This window comes from Callorhinus ursinus, unplaced genomic scaffold (assembly GCF_003265705.2).
Source record: "Callorhinus ursinus isolate GAN/ISIS: 27379988/994484 unplaced genomic scaffold, GSC_fseal_2.0 scaffold13, whole genome shotgun sequence".
Taxonomy (NCBI): Eukaryota; Metazoa; Chordata; class Mammalia; order Carnivora; family Otariidae; genus Callorhinus; species Callorhinus ursinus.
The window spans coordinates 37493296-37513349 of NW_027397075.1; the positions used below are offsets into that span (position 1 = coordinate 37493296).

Here is a 20054-nt window from a genome sequence, read left to right on the forward strand (position 1 = left end):
GTGGCTCTCAGTGGATTATTAGGGGCTTCCTCAAGCATCTTATCAGCTTCAGCATGAGCTTTTTAAGAGATCACGGTACCTTCCTCTGATGTGAGGAGGTTGGGAGGGCTTGAATATATGCCCAAGTTGGATTATGGGTAGCAAAAATAGAGGCAAAAAAGTTCTCCGTTCTAGGGGCGTCTGGGTGGCTCAGTCGGTTAAGCATCTGCCTTCGGCTCAGCTCATGATCTCAGGGTCCTGGTATCGAGTCCCGCATCAGGTTCTCTGCTCAGTGGAAAGTCTGCTTCTCCCTCTCCTTCTGCTCCTCCCCCCTGCTCCTTCTCTCTCTCAAATAAATACATAAAATCTTTAAAAAATTCTCCATCTCAGTAAACTGGCATCTTTTCCAGTTAAACAAGTCCAAGGATGAAAAGGGAGAGTAGGGCCAAATCAAAGCCGGCTGATTGCCCAGCAATGTCCACACTTCCTATAAGGACTTGCCTTAAAGCAAATCACCCTACCTGAGATGGGATGACTTCCTCATTTATTGAGTACACTGCTGGGTGTGGGAGAGAGAGACCATTCCTAGTTTTGACCCTGGGGAACGTGGGGAGCTGGGCCCAAGGCTGCGGCTGGAGCTGAGGAAGTGGAGGTGCATTGGGTGTGTGCATGAATCAACAATAAATAGTCCTTTTCATTAGAGTCAGGTAAAACAGGTTCCTTCACCCACCCTTCTTGTTGAACTAAAATTTTATATTTCTTTTGCACAGCCTTATTCTGATGCAACAACACAAAAAAACTGAACAAGGTATTTCATCCCATCCTGTTTACAAAACAAATCTCGTTGCAAGATTCTAAGTCTGACTCGAGGATCCATCTTTAGGCCATTTTCCTCCAGAGTCTAAAGACTACTGTGGCTGAGTAGTATTACAGAAAAATATCATCATCTTTTTCATGGGGTCACGACTAAAAGTTGCCCAGTTTTTAAGTATACATCCCAACGGCCTGCATGAAGGGATCAAATTAGTACGACACATGCCTAGGCTTTTACTTTCTTTATCTTAAACAAGGTATTACCCTATACGACAGCAAAAGTAGATGCATATTAGCAAGAATCCAAGAAACAAGAGAACTTCTATGAGCAGAATCCTAAGTCTTCCCTGATTCTTGATTGACATCTGTCCCCCAACCAAGGCTTCCTTTTGGAAGTCAACTAAGGCCCTCAAACGAAGGTCAAACTTCAAGTGAAGAGAGGAAAAAACATCACCTGCCATAGCATACAAAGTGCTCACAAAGTCTTGGGATCGGGTCTGGTGTTGGGCTCTCTGCTTAGCTGGGAGGCTGCTTCTCCCCTCTGCCTGCTGCTCCCCCTGCTCGTACTCTCTCTCTGTCAAACAAATAAATAAAATCTTAAAAAAAAAGATGCTTCAAGCCTGACATGTATGCAGGTGTATATAGACAGGCCTGGGTTCCACAGGTTCTGAGGGCCCCAGCTGTCAAAGGCCAGCAAACCAGGGGCAAATGGGCACATGCAGGCGATGCAGGTCAGGCTAAGCAGATGCCTGGAAAAGGGCAAGTAATGGGAGAGGGTGGGTCCAGGAATGGGCTCTTGGGGGTTCATGGTAGCTGCTTAATTCCAAGCCCTAACCTACATAAATACACATATTCCCCTGAAGGTAAAGCTGGAGGATTCTGGGTTGCTTTGCCAGGAGGGGACCAGGTGGGCTGGCTGGGGTATCCTCCAATCACAGACACCTCGGACCTTGATTTCTGAGAAGTTCTGGACTTCAACCCTGAGGCTCAAGACCAGCTGACATGGGGCAGAGTGCACAGTGCTTTAAAGAGGCCTATAGGATCAATCGCTACTTTGCTGCACTTATGTAAATAATCGGGCCAAGTTTACTTCACAGATTAGGGTAGCCAGGGACCTGGAGCAGGGCAATGTCAGATGAGGCTGGGTCACAGGACCATTCTACTGGGAGTACTGGGCATCCTTCTACTAACAAGCATTAATTGGCACAAGTGCGCATATTCCTGCTGCAGCAGAGTTGGAGAAATCCAAACTGCCTTGCTGCGGAAGGGCCCGGGGTGCTGGTCAGGTTATCTCCAATAGCAGACCCCCGGGAGAGCAGATCCCATCAGGCAGCCAGTCCAAATGGGGGCTGAGAGTTGCCATTATAAAGCTGCTGCCTCAAAGATATTGGGGGAGGGTGGTTTCTTTAACCCGGAGTGTAAGCAGGTAGTTGGGAACGGCCTTAACCTCCACAGGCCTGCAGCCAAAGGCCAACTGACAAAGTGCAGACTAGACGTGCATGGGCATTGATGGTCGGGGGAGCCAGGGACCTGGGACAGGGCAATGTTCAGGGAGGCCAGTCATGGTGGGAGGCTGTTGGGGGTGCCTGGCATCTGCCTAATTCTAAGCCCTGACTACACAAGTAAGCATATTCCCTTTCAAGGCAATGCTGAAGGAATGTGGACTGCCTCACTGGGGTTGGATTGGGCAGGCTGGCTTTGGTACCCTCCAAGAAGGGACACCTGGGGGCCTCCATTACTACAGGACCCTGGGACCCCAGCAAATGGGGAGTACACATGGGGATGGACTGATACCCATTTAATGGCTGCCTCACAACGATTTTTAGGGGTGGGCTCTCTCCACATTTGACACAATGCCAAGGGTTGGGGATGAGCCCTAGCTTCACAAGCCTGGAGGATCCCCTCTGGCTAAGGGTGGCTGACAGAGTGTGGACTGCTCATGGCAGGTGGTGCAGCTCAGGGACCTAGAAGAGGGCAAATGTTGGGCAAGGCCAGGTCACAGAAGCAGGCTAGTGGGGATACCTGAAGTCAGCCTAGTTCCAAGCCCCAATCTACGCAAGTGCACATATTTCCCTGAAGGCTGTTGTGTTTTGGAAGGCAATAATATTCGTAGACTGATTTGTCTAGGCCAACGATGTATTTACATTGGTTCACTGTGAGAATTTCATAAGCCATTAGCATATAATGTCTTTTAATTAGCCAATAAAGAAATGACATGCTCCAGAATAATCTTAGGTTAGTCACAGGCCAGGGAAGCTAGAAGGAATAAACCCCAAATGTAGTTAATGTGTACTTCTATATGAGTTGGTATTTGGGAGACAAGGTTTAGCCAACTGAGAACTGAAGTCTGGCTGCTAATGCAAAGGTAAGAGTTCTGTGTTCTAGAGCACGTTGGAAGGGAACGATGGTGCCAGTGTTTATGGACAGGAGATGTTTGAGAGGGTTGACTGGATAGCTTTCTCTGCTAGATGTAAGAGTCACCATTACTGCTGCAGGCTGCAGAGGCTAATTGCCCCAGGGACTCAGAGAGCTATCTTAGATCAGCGAAGTGTAGCCTTGCCCAGACCCAGCACTCTTGGATCATATATATAGTCTCAGCATTGTCTGTCTATGTAGTCTAAATAGCCCCTTGCTAGAGCTGCTTCTTCATATGGTTTTGTTAGTAAGCCCCCAGGAGGGCCCCTCATGAGCTGAGCTACTGAGTTCTTACGGGTGAGAACAGAGGAGATGATGATGTCCTGACACAACTTAATTCATTCTTTTTTTGTTTTTTGTTTTTAAGATTTTATTTATTTACTTGACAGAGAGACAGCGAGAGCAGGAACACAAGCAGGGGGAGTGGGAGAAGGAGAAGCAGGCTTCCCGCTGAGCAGGGAGCCCGATGTGGGGCTTGATCCCAGGACCCCGGGATCATGACTTGAGACGAAGGCAGACGCTTAACGACCGAGCCACCCAGGAGCCCCAACTTAGTTCATTCTTATATTAAAACAACTTTCCTTCTAAAAACAACTTTTTTTTTTTATCTTTGAGTGGATTTGAAACCAATGCAAAACAATCAACTGTGTAATTTCAAATCACTCCCACACTAATTAGGTCCTTAGACCTAATGCCCAGTACAGATCTAGGTTCACAAAAATAATTTACTCCTTGATTCTACATCACTTTCTATCTAATCATGAACATTCAATCAAATCAAACCTTCTTAAACCCCTCAGTTAAACTTCCTTGACAAATTATGTTTCTAAGTAGAGATCATTTTTATCAAGCTCCAAGGGGTACAAGCTTGCATAGCCCTTTCAAGCATGTGTTTGACCACTGTAACATAAGGATTCAAGGTTGTCTTATTTTAGGGATGCATGTTGTCATTCTCTTTTTAATTCCTGCAGTTAATTTGACTTTGCTGTCAGAAGAGTATCCATAGCTGCAATGAGTATGGGATCCAGTCGTGAGCAATAGGCAAACTGCTGCCCTGACCTAGCAGAAATACTGATAGGATAAAAGATGCATAGTGGATTCATGCCTGCAATATAAGGTAGTGTCCTATAAACTTCTAATTCTTGTTCTCGTCGCTCAAGGAATTCTGTAATTATTATGGCTGTTATTGCCAATATTTCTCCAATCACAATCACCTTGTGTTATGCTAGGCTAAATATTGAATAGGTTAGGCCTCCGAATTAGGCACATGTCGGGTACCCCTATTAATGCTCTCTTGTGACCTGGCCTTACCCTACATGTTCCCCCCCCCCCCCCCCGCCCAGGTCCCTGACTGCCTTGATCTGTGTGGCCCGTTCATGCATGGTCTACACGCTGTCTGCCAGCCCTTGGCTAGTAGGGCCCTCTAGGCCTAATGCAGCTCAAGCCTGTCCCCAAACACCTGCTAGCCTCCAGGGTGGAGAGAGCCCACACCCTGAAAATCTTTCTGATAAGGCTGCTTTAAACAGGCAGTGGTCTGCCTGATGGGTGTTCAGTCTCCGGTAAGGAAGGCTTCTTTGTGTCTGTTATTGTAGGAAACCTCAGCCATTCCTTCTGTCTTCTTCCTCCTCCTCCCAGGCAAAGCAGTCCAGATTACTCAATCTACCTTCAGGGGGAAATACACACATTAGTGTAGGTTAAGTCTTAGAATGAGGCAGATGCCAGAGACCTCCATTAAACCATTCCTGTGATCAGCCTTGCCCGACATTGCTCTGTCCCAGGTCCTTGGTGACCTTGACCCGCAGGGCCTGCTCATGCCCAGTCCATACCCTGTCAGCTGGCTTTGGCCTACAGGGAGCACTCCAGGCCTGTGGAACTCTTACTAGATTCAAACCACCAGAAGACCCTCAGGGTGAAAGGAGCCTACCCCCCCCACACACCCCCCCAATATCTTTCTGAAAGGGCAGCTTTAATCTGTTGAAATTCTGTATCCATTTGGAATGGCTGCCAGATGAAGCGTGGAGCTTCTTTAGTACTCAAGGCTTCCACATGTCATTGGAGGGGACCCCAGCCATCCTACTGGGCCCCACACGCAAGGCAGACCTGATTCCTTCAATTGGGAATATACCCATGGTGTAGATTAAGCCTTGAAATTAGACAGATGCCTCGTAACCCTAAGAGTCTGCTCCCATGACCCTGCCTCTCAGACACTTGCCTTGTTCCAGATCCCTGGCTCCCATGAACTTGCAGCCTGCACATGCCCAGTAGGTACCCTGTAAGCCCGTCTTGGGCAGCCTGGCCATCCAAGCCTGGGAAACTCCTGCCAGGCCCGAACTACCTGCACATCCCCAGGTGTGGAGTTAGCCCACCTGTGGAAAATTTGCTCTGAGGTGGCAGCTATCAGGGGGTGGCCATCAGTCCCCACGTGCACTTGTTGCCTGATGGGGTCCTGGGCTGAACAAGGCCCCAGGATTCCTAGGTGTCTGCTGTTGAAGGGATACCCTGTCCTGCCCAACTGGCCAGCTGTCCATCCCTCAAATAGGGGTTGAAAATAGCACTTCCTTTGGGGTCGTATACCACAATGGTAGGCAGGCCCACTGAACGTCCCCCAGGCTCCAGCTCCCCTTACCCGCTAGGCTGGCACATGCCCAGTCCACCCCAGGTCAGCTGGGGGCGCTCCAGGCACTCGATTGGCCTCAGGGTGGAGAGAACCCTTCCCTGGGAAAGTCTTTCTAGAACGTCAGCCCTTAACTGGCCACAGCACTCATGTACACTTACCATTGGTTGGGTTCCCAGGTACCAGTGGTCAGGCCAGTGAGGCTTCCAGGTGTCCCTTATCCGCCAGAGGCTGCCACAGTCAGCTTGCTTAACCTGGCCCTTGTAAGGCAGTCCAGTGATTCCAATCGGGCCTCAGGAGGAATAGGTCCCTTTGTCTAGGTTAAGGCTTGGGATCAAGCAGATAGATGCCTGTAAGCCCAAGAACCCGCTCCCATGACCTGGCCTCTCTGCACCCTTTCCCTGGCCAGGTCCTTGGCTACCTTGATCTGCACTGCTGGCATGGGTAGAGTAACAGGGAACACACCAGAAAGCTGGGCAAGGGCAGACCCATCCCTTCGAGCCTGTGGAGCTCTGGCCCTGCCGCAGCCACCCACAGATCTGAAGGTGTAGATGGAGACCTCCTTCCCCAAATCCCTTTGAGAGGCCTGCTCCAAATGGGAGATAGTCAGACTCCATGTGGAACTGCAGCCTGATGGGCTCACAGGCTGAACGGGGAACCAGGACTCCCAGGTGTCTCCTAATGGACCGCTACTTTGTCCTGCATGACTAGCTGTCCCTTAAGTGGGAGTTGAAAAGTCTGATCACTTCCAGAAATTAGGTCACCCAGGTGTCCCTGACTTTATGCTACCCTAGCCAGCCCTTTCAACACAGTCCTGTGAAGGCAATACTCTGACCTTGAGCCCTGCTTTCGGAAGACATGATGCCCACTTTGTAGGTTAGGGCTTTGAACAAGACAAATGCCTTGTGCCCCCTTGATCCTGCGCCTGTGACTGGCTCTTCCTGGTCTATTCCACATCCCAAGCAATTACTGATCTTCTCTGAGCACCCATGGATAGTATGCACCCCATCAGTTTGCCAGTGGGGCCCTCTAGTCCTTTAGGCCTGGGGTCGCCCACACCCACCTGTGTAGTTGCCAACATAGCATAGGATGATTTCCTAAAAATTGACAAATATAATCAGGCAGAAATTTATATGATATTTTTCCTAAGAGGGGAAACCATTATATGCTTCAGAATAAATTGGGCCCTAAATAAAAAGTGGCCCAGAGCATATTAGTTACAGAATATATAAATACCAAGAATTTTGCTTTAACCTTTGTACTAGATATTAAGATCTTATGTGATTTCAAAAAAATCATTTGTTTTTCTAAGCCCATGACCATAGAGATGATTCAGATGACTGGGAAGAACCTCACCTACTTTTCAGAACTGTCTTGTTAAAAATCAGTGTTTTATATTATTTTCGGAGCCAGTCTATTTCTGGTTCTACATCAAGTTGAATATGTACATATCAAATATTAAATGCAAGGAGGTATTGTGAAACCACTGACGGGAATTATTTAGGGGTTTTTGCAAAGCTCTTTGAACTTTGTTATTTACTGGATGGCAACAATTAACTAGCTTCATTGTAATGCACTTAAATTCAGGGTCACACCTGATAACTGCCAATGAAGCAGATTTGCAACCCCAAACAACACAACTGGAAGATTGTATTAACATGCCATTGGGAATATCTGACATGTGATTACTAATCAATGTCATTCTCATCTTGTGGGTTTCTTGTTCTCAAGTACAAGGTAAGTTGAAACAGATCTGAATGCTCAGCTTATCCCCGTTTATGTATCTACTTTCATATGTGTATACTTTTGATTGAGTTGACTGGTAGAAATAGTCTGTGTCGTTAGTACTAAAGAATACCTTTATGTAAAAATTATTACATATTCACCGAAGTATAAAATAAAAAATATGTTTTCTGTTTTCTGAGTTCTACAGTGTGAAAGGCCACTTAAGGATTATGGAGATATGTAAGTATGTTCATGAAAATTTAACTAGAAAATATGTCACAAAAAAGCTAGGTTGTAACTCCAAAATGTTTCCAGGATTCTTATATATAATGCAAGGAAACTTTGGGGAGCAACGAATAGCCTCATAATCTCATATATGATGATGGTTTTATGGATTTACATGCCAAATGTCATAAATCATACATTTTTAAATATGTATAGTAATTTTAAATATTACTACATTTCAATTATATCTCAATACAGTTGCTAAACATTATTAATGTTACCATCCGTTTAATATTTTAACAAAATTAGCTATGGGTAATAAGCATATCCCTTTTAATAAAAAGTAGAATATATTCTTAATTCCTAGTGTAATGCCAACAGATTTTAACTCATTTTCTGAGATCACTGGCAGGTGTTGAAAATAAAAGAAAATTTAAAATCATTTCTAGAATTAAAATTATAAATTCTTCATTATAGTTTTTAAAAAATCTGTCATTTTGTTTTATTTCTAGTCCTCTATTTCCAAGTTACTATAAATAAAACCTTTAATGAGCTTTGTCGTGCCTCATTAAATACCAGGGATGAGTGGAATATGCATCACTGTGTATTATTCCTTTCATAATTTGTTGCATACTGGGTTTTGTAGGTTGTTTAAGTCTATATTTGGGAAATTTCCTTCATTATCAACAACAATGCACAGCAACACAACAAAACTTCCTGCGCAGTGTGTTTCAATGAAAAGTACCCCAGTTCACCAATAGGGAGGGCTCTAGAGTCAGTGTACTTGCTGAGGAGCTGGGTGGATGTGTCATTTGATTGTCTTTTTCTCTTAATTCCTAAGTAGTCTAGTCCCCTAGACCGTATTAGAATTGGCATTAAAAGGATATTCCTAGACAAGAGAAATAGCAGAGGAGAGGGAATATGCAGACGTGCAAGGGAAATGTGAAACTTGGACAAACCTTTACCTGATATTTCAGTTGAAAATGAATCTTCTAGGAACTACTGAACTCTCTAAAAGTGGCCTTTGAGCTAAATGCCCTGCACATTTATGCTGCACCTATGTTTAGATGCCAAGGGAAAAAACAATGCACATAGTAGAACTCTTCAGTGTATTCAGTAGCATGGTTTTATCGTGCAATATATTGTCCTTGGTGTTGCAGTCAAGAGCCTGGAAAGGGAAGGAAAAGCAAACCCTGCCTCACACAGCCCTTCACAGAAAAACTTTTAATGAGGAGTAAATCCATGTGAGGCAAGAATTTTCACCTTTCCTTTTATATTTGGTATCTGGAGATTTTACTTTCTTCTGAGAACAACTATATGTTTAAAGTAATATGAGTACTATTTTTTTCCTGGTTGGTAGGTGTTTCACAATTGCAGATTTCTTAGGACACCTAGTCCTCCATCTGATAGCAATAGAAAACCATATCTTTTTTTTTAAATTAAAACTCAGGGTTTTAAATTAAAATTACACAGAGATTAGTCATTTGTGGTTCATGACCATTTTTATCATGTTTTGTCATTTGTTTGGCTGATTTCCAATCTTTAAAAATATGAAGTTAAAAATAATGCAATATATGTTAAGAAAAAAAAAGAAGAAGAAGATAGCAGGAGGGGAAGAATGAAGGGGAGTAAGTCAGAGGGGGAGACGAACCATGAGAGACGATGGACTCTGAAAAACAAACTGAGGGTTCTAGAGGGGAGAGTGGTAGGGGGGATGGGTTAGCCTGGTGATGGGTACTAAAGAGGGCACGTTCTGTGTGGAGCACTGGGTGTTATGCACAAACAATGAATCATGGAACACTACATCAAAAACTAATGATGTGATGTAATAAAAAATAAAAAAAATAAGTTAATAACTATTAATAATGTGTAAACTCCCTTAAACAAACTAGCCAAAATGAAAGGTAGAACCCCTACAAGAAAAACCCCTACAGCTGATTATTATGGTGACTCATGAATCACCTTATCCCCCCAGCACTTGGAATAACCACCACCCAGGATCACGTGGTCATTATTTCCTTGCTTTTCTACACACACTGTGCTTGCCTCTGCATATATTCCTAGAAGGTGTTTATATTTTTTTGTTTTATCAAGGTGGGATCATCTTGTATGTACACTTTGGGGCATCAGTTTTTACAAGTAATATTTATGATACTCCAAAGTATCACCTATGCTTTATTTTATTTTATTTTTTTTAAGTAGGCTCCACACCCACTGTGGAGCCCAAAACAGGGCTTGAACTCACAACCCTGAGATCAAGACCTGAGCTGAGATCAAGAGTCAGATGCTTAACCAACTGAGCTACCCAGGCATACCTCCATTTTAATATAGTACTACAGGAGTTGTTTATATATCATACACAAAGCAATAAACTTATAACACCAAAAAAACATTAGTTGTTGATATAAAAGGTATTTCTCAGAAGAAAACTTATGTAATGTTATTTGTTACATTTCAGTAAAGCTCAAAAAATCTTAACATTAAATTATTTAAAAATAGCACAAAGGAAGCCAAAGATCATCAATAAAGTTCATTCCAAATTTTAAGCTAGTATATAGTATTGTTTTGTGAAGTTTCAAATCACCAAAGGTAAGAAGAACATTCTTCGAGCTGAAATAAATAATAACCATGTTATTGGGGCACCTGGGTGGCTCAGTCGGTTAAGTGTCTGCCTTTGGCTCAGGTCATGATCCCATGGTCCTGGGATCTAGCCCTGCACTGGGCTCCCTGCTCAGCAGAGAGCCTGCTTCTCCCTCTCCCTCTGCTGCTCCTCCTGCTTGTGCTCTCTCTCTGTGTCAAATAAGTAAATAAAGTCTCAAAAAAACAAACAAACCATGTTATCTACAAGAGACAGAGCTCACAAAAACTAAAAACCTCCACGAAGTATACAATAGAAGACAATTAGTAGGCATTCAAAAAGACCTGAATACATTTATATTTTATACTATTCAGGAACAGGAAGGCACAACATTATAAAGCTATGAATTTTTTTTTATAAACTATGAAGTTTAAAGGTAATTCCAAGTAAAAATAAACAAGGTTATTAAAAGGAACTTGATAAGCTGATTTAAAAGGTATATGGAAGATTGAAAGACTTATACCACCCCCCTCTATAAGAGACAAATAAAAAAGATTCAGATGAAAGGCCGTGAGTAGGTTTCTAGATTTATTATAAATAATAGCCTACATTCTATCCTGTGACCTCTCCTGTAGAATGTGCATGTGAGCTAAGAAGAATGTGTATTCTGCTGCTGTTGGATAAAATGCTCCGTGTTTGTTTATAAATTCCATCTGGTCTAAAATGTAGTTTAGGTCCATTGTTTCCTTATTGACTTTCAATCTGGATTATCTATCCATTGTTGATAATGCACTATTAATGTTCCCTACTATTATTACATTGAATATACTGCCCTTCAGGTTTGTTTGTAATGCTTAAAATATTTCGGTGCTACAGTGTTGGGTTCATATCTATTTGCTATTGTATATCTTCTTGATGAGTTGACCTCATTCTTATTATATGACGACCTGTTTTGTTGCTTGTAGTGTTTTTGACTTAAAGTCTGTATTATCTGATATAAGTATAGATACCCTTGCTTATTTTTGGATTTCAGTTGCATAGAATATTTTTTTTCCATCCCTACACCTTGATTCTGTGTGTATTTTAAAGTTGAAGTGGGTCTCCTGTAGGCAGTATATAGTTATGGTTTTGTTGGTTTTTTTTTCATCTGTTCAGCCACTCCATACCTTTTGATTAGAGAGTTAATCCATTTAGAGTTAAAGTAATTATTTATAGGTAAGGACTAATTAATTGTTTTGGGTTGTTTTGCGGTTCCTTTAATCCTTTCTTCCTCTCTTATGGTCTTCCTTTGTGAATTGATGATTTTTCATCTTGGTATCCTTTGAATCCCTTCTCTTTATCTTTTGTATATCTACTATGGGTTTTTGCTTTGTGCTTACCATAAGGCCTGCTTCAGACATCTTATAGACATAACACTCCTTTATGCTAATGACAATTCAGCTTCTATTGTGTATAAAAATTCTACTGTTTATTTCCCCCCCGTATTATGTTTTTCATGTCAGTTTACTTCTTTTTATTTTCTGTATCCATTAAATGATTGTAGTTGTACCTATTTTTATTTCTTTTGTCTTTCAGCCTTTATCTTAGAATTAAGTGGTTAACATACCACCATATTACAGTTTCAGAGTACTTTGAATCTGACTATACTTACCTTACAGTGTGTTATTTTTATGTTTTATGTTACTGTGAAAGATACTTTGTTTTAACTTGAGAAATTCCTTTCATCATTTCTTGTAAGGCTTAAATCAGTGGCAATAGAGCCAACCTCCAGCCCCTCCCCCTACCTGGAGGTCAGGGGGAGTGGTGTGGAACTGCAAATTCCATCTCTAAAGATTAGGGCTATTTCCTCTGGCAACCAGACCCTATCCTTGGTGTGTTCTAAAAGTTACCTCATTAACATAACTAAAGATAACTTTGTCACACTCAACACTTAGGAAATTCCAAGCATTTTAAGAGCTCTGGGACAGATGTAGGGACAAAGACTAAATATATATTATTATAAATCACAATATCACCACTGTTAACATTGTTGCAAGTAAATTGGGATTGTAGCATATTGGCAGCATAGTATCTCAACAGCTCTGTTTTGTTTGCTTAAAGAAATTTCCTTCTTTTTGTGTTTGCAAGAATTTTGTTTATTGTATTTTCTTTTTTGACTATTTGTCCTGAATTGTATTGGATTATCACTTTACTGGCATCTGTTAAGATGCTTAACCACTAATAATTTTCTTTCTCCAGGCTTACAAGTTTGTATTCTGCTAGTTTAGAAGGTAGGTCATAAGATACAATACTTTCACCAGGACCAAATCAATATTTCCCTTTACTGGAAGTTGATGGTAACTCTGTTGTTATCTTGGGCCTCTCATGTCATTGAACTAACAGGCATACGAGTGGATTGTGTACACAGGCTGGGATATTAAACTGAATTACCAAAGGGTTATTGTTTACTACTACCCGATGAGAGCAAGGAAATTATATTTGAATGCAGAAAATTCTCTGAGGCTTCTCTGTATATCAATAAAGGTTAATAGAAGATATCAGCAAACTACTAAATATAAGGTTGCTGTGGATTCTGACAATTTGGAAATGAAGTTTGGTTAACCCCATCAGGTAGAGGACCTGGACTAGTTTAGATGCTGGCTGAAGAGGAAGGAAACATATAATGGTGTGTAGAAGAAAAATTATAATGTCAACCACAGTCTAATGATCAATAACTTACATGAAGACTATGGCAGTATACTTTCTGTTTTGATTTTTATAGATATATTTGCATATTTTTTTTAACTCCTTTCTCTTCCTTGACCTTATGCTTTTGTGAAAGGGAATGGATTAGCTTTTAAGATACAGAATACCTCTGTGGGATTGAGACTAAGTAAGTAAGGTAATAACGTCACCAGATATCAAAAGGATGACTCTTGGAAGTTCTAACTCCAAGAAAGGAAGAAGAAAACAAAGTCATCTTCATTATAGGAAGGCAAATTTGATCTTGTTATGTGGAACCATCATTACTGTTATTGTGATGGACAGTGGTGGATTATGTTGATTATTTCATTGATGTCATCAAGCACCCCACCCAAACATCTATAGGCTGCTATGTACTCTTAAGATTTAGAGCATACAAACCATATTTCCCATTGTTCTTTGCTGGTTTTCATTGAGTTTTGCCTACAGAAGCAGTAGTAGGAAATCAGAGACATGGAAGATCATTCTGGCTTTACCAGTGTTGCAGTTCCCAACAGTAATTAGGAACAGATGTATTCAAGTGGAGATTGGGTGATCCAGAGGGAATACTACTTTTGGAAGTTCTGCTAGTTTGTTCCTGTTCTTCCCTAGACCCAGAACTAACTGCAAAACTCCTTCCAACAACAGAGCAACAGGTTCAAGCTTTAGGTACTATTTTGAAAGCAACAGAATTTTTTGCTTTTTGATATTATACTTATTGCTCTTTATGTTTTCCAGCTATTTCACCTTCCCATTTGGTCTTGCAGACTTTTCTACACCTTTGCAACTAATTACCTATATTTAATTCTCACTGGTAGAAATAGCTAGATTGGTCTGTTCCCTGACTGAATGTGACTAACACAATAAGTGATAACAGAAAAGACATATTCATTGTATGCAAAGTTTAAGATGTGGGTAAAGCCAAATGGAAGTAAGGTTTCCACATTTTACTTGCAGTGGTAACATGTCAGGAGTGAGTGATAAGCTGTAAATGTCTGTATTAATACTTAGACTGGTGTTACTAAAACTATACAAAGAAGCATAGTCAACAATATAGATATATCAAAATTGTTTTAAAATGTTGAAGAAACCCACAAGGGAAGGCAAGAAAAGGAAACAGGAATGAGAAACAGAGGAAACACACACACAATAAATAATAAAATGGCTGCCACAGGCTTTAACGTAACAATAATTACCTTAAATGTAAATGGTATAAATACTTTAATTAAAAGACTGACAGGGGCACCTGGGTGACTTAGTCAGTTGAGCCACTGACTTTTGGTTTTGGCTTAGGTCACGATCTCAGGGTCCTGGGATTGAGACCTGTGTCAGGGCTCTGTGCTCAGGTGGGGAATCTGTGGATTGTCTGTCCCTCTCCCTCTTCCTCTGCCCCTCCCTCTGCTCATGTACTCTCTCTATCTCTAAAGTAAATAAATAAATCTTAGAAAAAAAAAAAGACTGACAATGGCAGGGTGGACATATAAACAAGACCCAACTATAGGCCATGTATAAGAATTTCACTTCAAACTTAAAAATATAGTTTGGCTCTAAGTAAAGGATTAGGAAAAAACCCCTTGATTTCTTTGATATGATTCATTCAAAGCACTGGTTGCTGTTCTTTCAGCTGCTCACTACTCCCCAACTGCACAGCTTATGGATCAGTACTCTGGATGCAGCAAGAGAGAAATGGACCTCGTTGGCAGCCTCTGACACAGTTGGGAAGCCTTGTGCTCATTCACATGCCCTCACATTCACCTGTGGGAGAAATCATGGGCTGAGAAGCCCTCTCTTGGCACTGGGCTATACCACCTTGTGGGAGAGATATCAGTGGTAAAGCTAAATTGACCCTCTTCAAAGCAACCAGTCTTGGATCTTTTGCTGCAACGATGTGCTGGAGCTTCTCTGCTGGACTCCTGGACTTCTACAAAGGCTCTCTTATCCATGGGTAATTATTTAAATTAGTGTTCTCCAGGGGCTCCTAGACTGACTGAGAGGGGCTGGTGCTGGTTCATGGGCTGCTTCGGGGTCTATAGCAGGGCCAAGGTCTGTGTACCTATTAATATACACATAGGTGGGTGAGACTCCTCCCAGGTCTGTTGGCTTATGGTGCTAGTTACAGAGTGAAAGCCAAATGGGGCTGTAGCCCAGTCCTCAGGATTATGAAGCTGTTTCTGAGTTTCTAGCCAACCACAGATGGCAAGTCAGCTGCCTGGGTGCAGACCTGTCTCCTTAAAACAACTCTCCTTGTTCTTAGGCTGGACCAGGGTTTCACAATCTCCTACCTGGATCCCACATCTCCCACAAAGGCACTTTGTCTAAATAGATGCCAACTTGTTGGGTGGATACTGTGAGGCATATTTTATCTACCATCTTGCTGACTTCACTCATTCCTTGTGTTATTGATGCTGGCAGGTTGGGTCTGGGGACCCAGAGGGAGTCCCACAGGACCAGCCAAAATCCTTGGCTTTGTGTAGGAGAGAAGTCAAACATGAGCCAGCAGGAGGTGAAAGCAGAGTTTACTGAAGATAGAGAGCGGATACAGGGTCTGGGAGAGGAGAAAGGAAAGAAACTTGAGTCTTGTCTTTGTTTGAGGTCTGGGGTTTTTTACTGAGGCCGGTGGTCTGGTGTATGGGTCTTCTCAGGCATCCACGAACTGGTTAGAACCAGGACAAGGGCCCAGGTGTTATTCCTTGGAGTCAGGAGGCCTTGGCATCGAGATGTCTAGTACCAGTGGTCTCATATACACATATGATAGCTTCATCAAGTCATTCTCACCTCGTCTTTCCTTAGATGTTATCTATTCTAGAGAAATCATTAATTTCTCATCCCTTAAAAGGAGGACATATGCTATGTGCATTACAATGCATGTCTGAAGTGGGGTGGGAGTGCAGGGCCTAGCAGGAATAGAAGCAGGAAAAGGAACAAAAAGCAGATTGTTATGGAGTCCTTCAGTTTCCCTGTCTCACTATTTTTGTTTTTATTTTGTAGTATTTTCTGTTCTTTGTGTCTGGAGTTTCTTGTTATTTGGTTTGATTTTCTTTGGAACGTAGCATTTTTCTCATAATTCCATATATTTTCACATTTTATTTTCTATTTAGACAATGTTTTACCTTTTTTTCTTCTAGTAACTTAATCACTTACAAATTTCTTGACAACTCTATGTTTCGTTTCCAAATGCCCATTTAAAATATCATCTTCACGCAGGTATGAATTATATACAATAAAATTCACACATATTAGTGTGTAGGCCAATGATTTGAGAAATGTGTACCTCTGTGTAACCACAAACCCAGTCAAGCTAGAAAGAGTTTTCATCTGCTGAACCAGTTCTATTCTTTTGCCATTCAGTCTCCCCCAGCAACACCACACCAGGCAACCAATATTCTTTTTGTTAGTATAGATTAGTGTTTCCCTTCCACAGTTGCATATCAATGGCTTTATAGAAACAGATTCTCAAATCTGGTTGTTTTATTTTTCCATAATGTCTGTGACATTCTTCTGTGTTGTTTCTTGCATCAGTAGCTCATTCCTTTCCATCATGAGCTTTGTGGCATTATATAGATATAAAATTTGTTTATCCATTCCAATATTGATGGACTTTTGGAATGTTTCCAGGTTTTGGTAATTTTTTTCCAGGTTTGGCAATTATGATTGAGCTGTTTGTGAACATTTGAATTCAAGTCTTTGAATGATCATATATTTACCTAAGTGGTAAATACCTAAAGGAAAAGTGGATAAATATCTAAAAGGAAAATTGCTAGGTTATGAGCATGATTAAATCTGTAAGAAGCTGCCATGCTGAGTTTCAAGTTAACTAGCATTTTACATTCCCACCAGCAATGTATGAGAATTCATTATGAGAATTGATTCTCATCTTTATTAACAAACAGGATGGTCAGGTTTTAAATTTTAACCACTATGATGTATATATTGTGGTATATCACTTTGCTTTAATTTTATTTTGCTGGTTGACTAATGATGGTGAATACATTTTCATCTGCTTATTGGTCATTGTTATTTCTCCTTTTGTGAAAACTTAATTTTTTCCCAACCTTAGGTAGGTCATTTGTCTTATAATTCAGTTGTAATAGACACTTTGATATTTGGGAAATAATTCCTTTATCAAGTATGTGAATTGCAAATATTTCCTCACATTTTGTGTCATAACTTTTGAGTTTCTAACAGTTTATTTCCAGGAACATATGCCTTAATTTGATGAAATCCAAATTGACCATTTGTTTAATTATTTATTTTGTGCTCTACATAGGACACTTTTTTCCATCTTCAAAGTTACAAAGATTTGTCATACTTTTTTTTTTCTGGAAAGTTTACACATGTACTTTTACATTCATCTCTATGATTGATTCCAGGTATTTTGTGTATGGAATGGGGTTCAACTCTTTTTCTCATATGGATTTTCAGTTGTTTAGCACAATTTGTTGGAAATGGTATCCTTTTACTCACGGGATAACTTGTCATATTTATCAGAAATCCACTGAATATAGGTGTGATGTGTTTTTGTCTATTTCTGGACTTTTTATTCTTTCCCACTAATTTATATATTTATCCTTATATCATTAGGCCCTGCCTTGATTACTATAATGTGAGTCCTCCAATTTGTTCTTAATTGTGGGAGGTAGAATAATGGTCTCCCCAAAGATGTCCATGTCTAATCCCTAGTACCTGTGATTATGGTATCTTACATGGAGAAAAGAACTCTTCAGATATTAATATTACCTTAAAATCGAGAGGCTATTCTTGATTTTCTAAATGGGCTCAGGGTAATACCCCATGGAAAGGGGGGTGGAATGGAGAGAGACAGAGCGAGAGACAGAGAAAGAGAGAGACATGTAGACTGACAGACAGAAGGATATACATGAGGTTGAAGAAGGATCAGAGAGAGACAGTTGCTGGCTTTGAAGATGGAGAAAGACACCATGAACCAAGAAAGGCAAGAAGCCTCTAGAAGCCAGAAAAGACAAGGAAACAGATTCTCCCTTGGAGCCTCAAGAAAGGAACACAGCTCTGTAGCAACTTGATTTAGTCCAGTGATACATCTGTCAGATTTTGAACTGACAAAATTTTAAGAAGTAAATTAGTATTGTTTAAGCCTGTAAGTATGTGGATTTTTTTGTAGCTGCAGTAGAAAATTCATACATTAATTTTTAATGTTTTTTGGCTTTTCTGTTTTCCATTTTCTTTGAATTTTAGTATTATCTTGTTAATTTCTACAGCAAGCCTACTAGGATTTTCACTGGAACTCAGTGAATCTGTATATCACTTTAGGGATAGTTGATTGTAAAAATATTTTTTCCTCCAATTTAAGAACGTGTTTTAGCTCTCCATTTATTTAGGTCTCCTTTAATTTTTCTCAGGAAGCTTATATAATTTTCAGACTATGGGTTATGTACATGTTTTGTTAAATCTTTCCTTTTGTGGCACAGGCTTTTTTAAATACTATTACAAATGATATTTCAAGTTTTGATTTTCCACTTCCCATTACTATTGTATAGAAATATAGTTTCATTTAATGTATTGTCCTTTTATCATGATCTTGCTTAATTTACTATTAGTTTGGTAATATTTTTATAGGTTCTGTAGGTTGTTACATATATTATAGAGTATCTGATGATCAAGATTAACAGGACTCCACAGCATAGATTTACATCAGGCTTTGTAAAAGTTAAGACGCAGCCCAACAGGAGAAAGAAACAAAGCAATCATTGGGAAGGTTGAACTCTTTCAGGCACAGCCAGCCAGTATCATGTCTCAGGATGTTCTTCATCTATGGGTTCCAAATCACCAAGATATATGCAAGGTATCTCAATTTCAGGCAGGCTAATGCACAAATTTACAAAGAGGTCTCATATGTCATTATGTTTACATACTTAAAACTAGTCTGTGTAACCAGTTAAACCAGGTATAAACCATGAATCTATATATTCCTCCAAAATGTAGACAAGCTTGTACAGGGTGCTTCCAAGGGAGTTTTATACTTAAACAGCAAATTATAAATCACTAGGTACCATGTCCAATGCTTATCTTGGCCAGGGGTTAGCACTAGAATTTTAGGTACACCTGGAGATAACTAATAGAGCAGTTTCATTCCACCTGTGAAATAATCCTATCCTTACACAGTTCATCTTCCTGATCCTTGGTTAAGCTTTCTTAAGTACAAATTGCTCATGAGTATTCTTTATTCCATGCATTTTAGATAACATTTATAGAATAGAAAAAGCAAAAAGACAAGCACCAATGGCACATAGGTATCGCTTTCAAGAAACATTTGAGTTTTTTAAAAATTTTTTATTGTTATGTTAATCACCATATATTACATCATTTGTTTTGGTGTAGTGTTCCATGATTCATTGTTTGTTCATAACACCCAGTGCTCCATGCAGAATGTGCCCTCTTTAATACCCATCACCAGGCTAACCCATCCCCCTACCCTCCTCCCCTCTAGAAACCTCAGTTTGTTTTTCAGAGTCCATCATCTCTCCTGGTTCGTCTCCCCCTCTGACTTACTCCCCTTCATTCTTCCTCTCCTGCTATCTTCTTCTTTTTCTTTTTTCTTAAAATATGTTGCGTTATTTGTTTCAGAAGTACAGATCTGTGATTCAACAGTCTTACACAATTCACAGTGCTCACCATAGCACATACCCTCCCCAATGTCTATCACCCAGCCACCCCATCCCTCCCACCCCCCACCACTCCAGCAACCCTCAGTTTGTTCCTGAGATTAAGAATTCCTCATATCAGTGAGGTCATATGATACATGTCTTTCTCTGATTGACTTATTTCGCTAAGCATAACACCCTTCAGTTCCATCCACATCGTTGCAAATGGCAAGATCTCATTCCTTTTGATGGCTGCATAATATTCCATTGAGTTTTAACAAATATTCCAGCATAAACATGTTTCAGATTTTGACAACTCTCCTACTTCCTTCCAGAACTCAAATTTGAACTTTGTGAAAGGTATTTT

The 20054-nt window shown here is 40.7% G+C and overlaps 1 pseudogene; it reads left to right on the forward strand.

Annotated features, from left to right (window-relative positions):
- Positions 1-20054, forward strand: part of LOC112828472 (complement factor H-like) — a 61133-nt pseudogene that overhangs the window by 13344 nt on the left and 27735 nt on the right.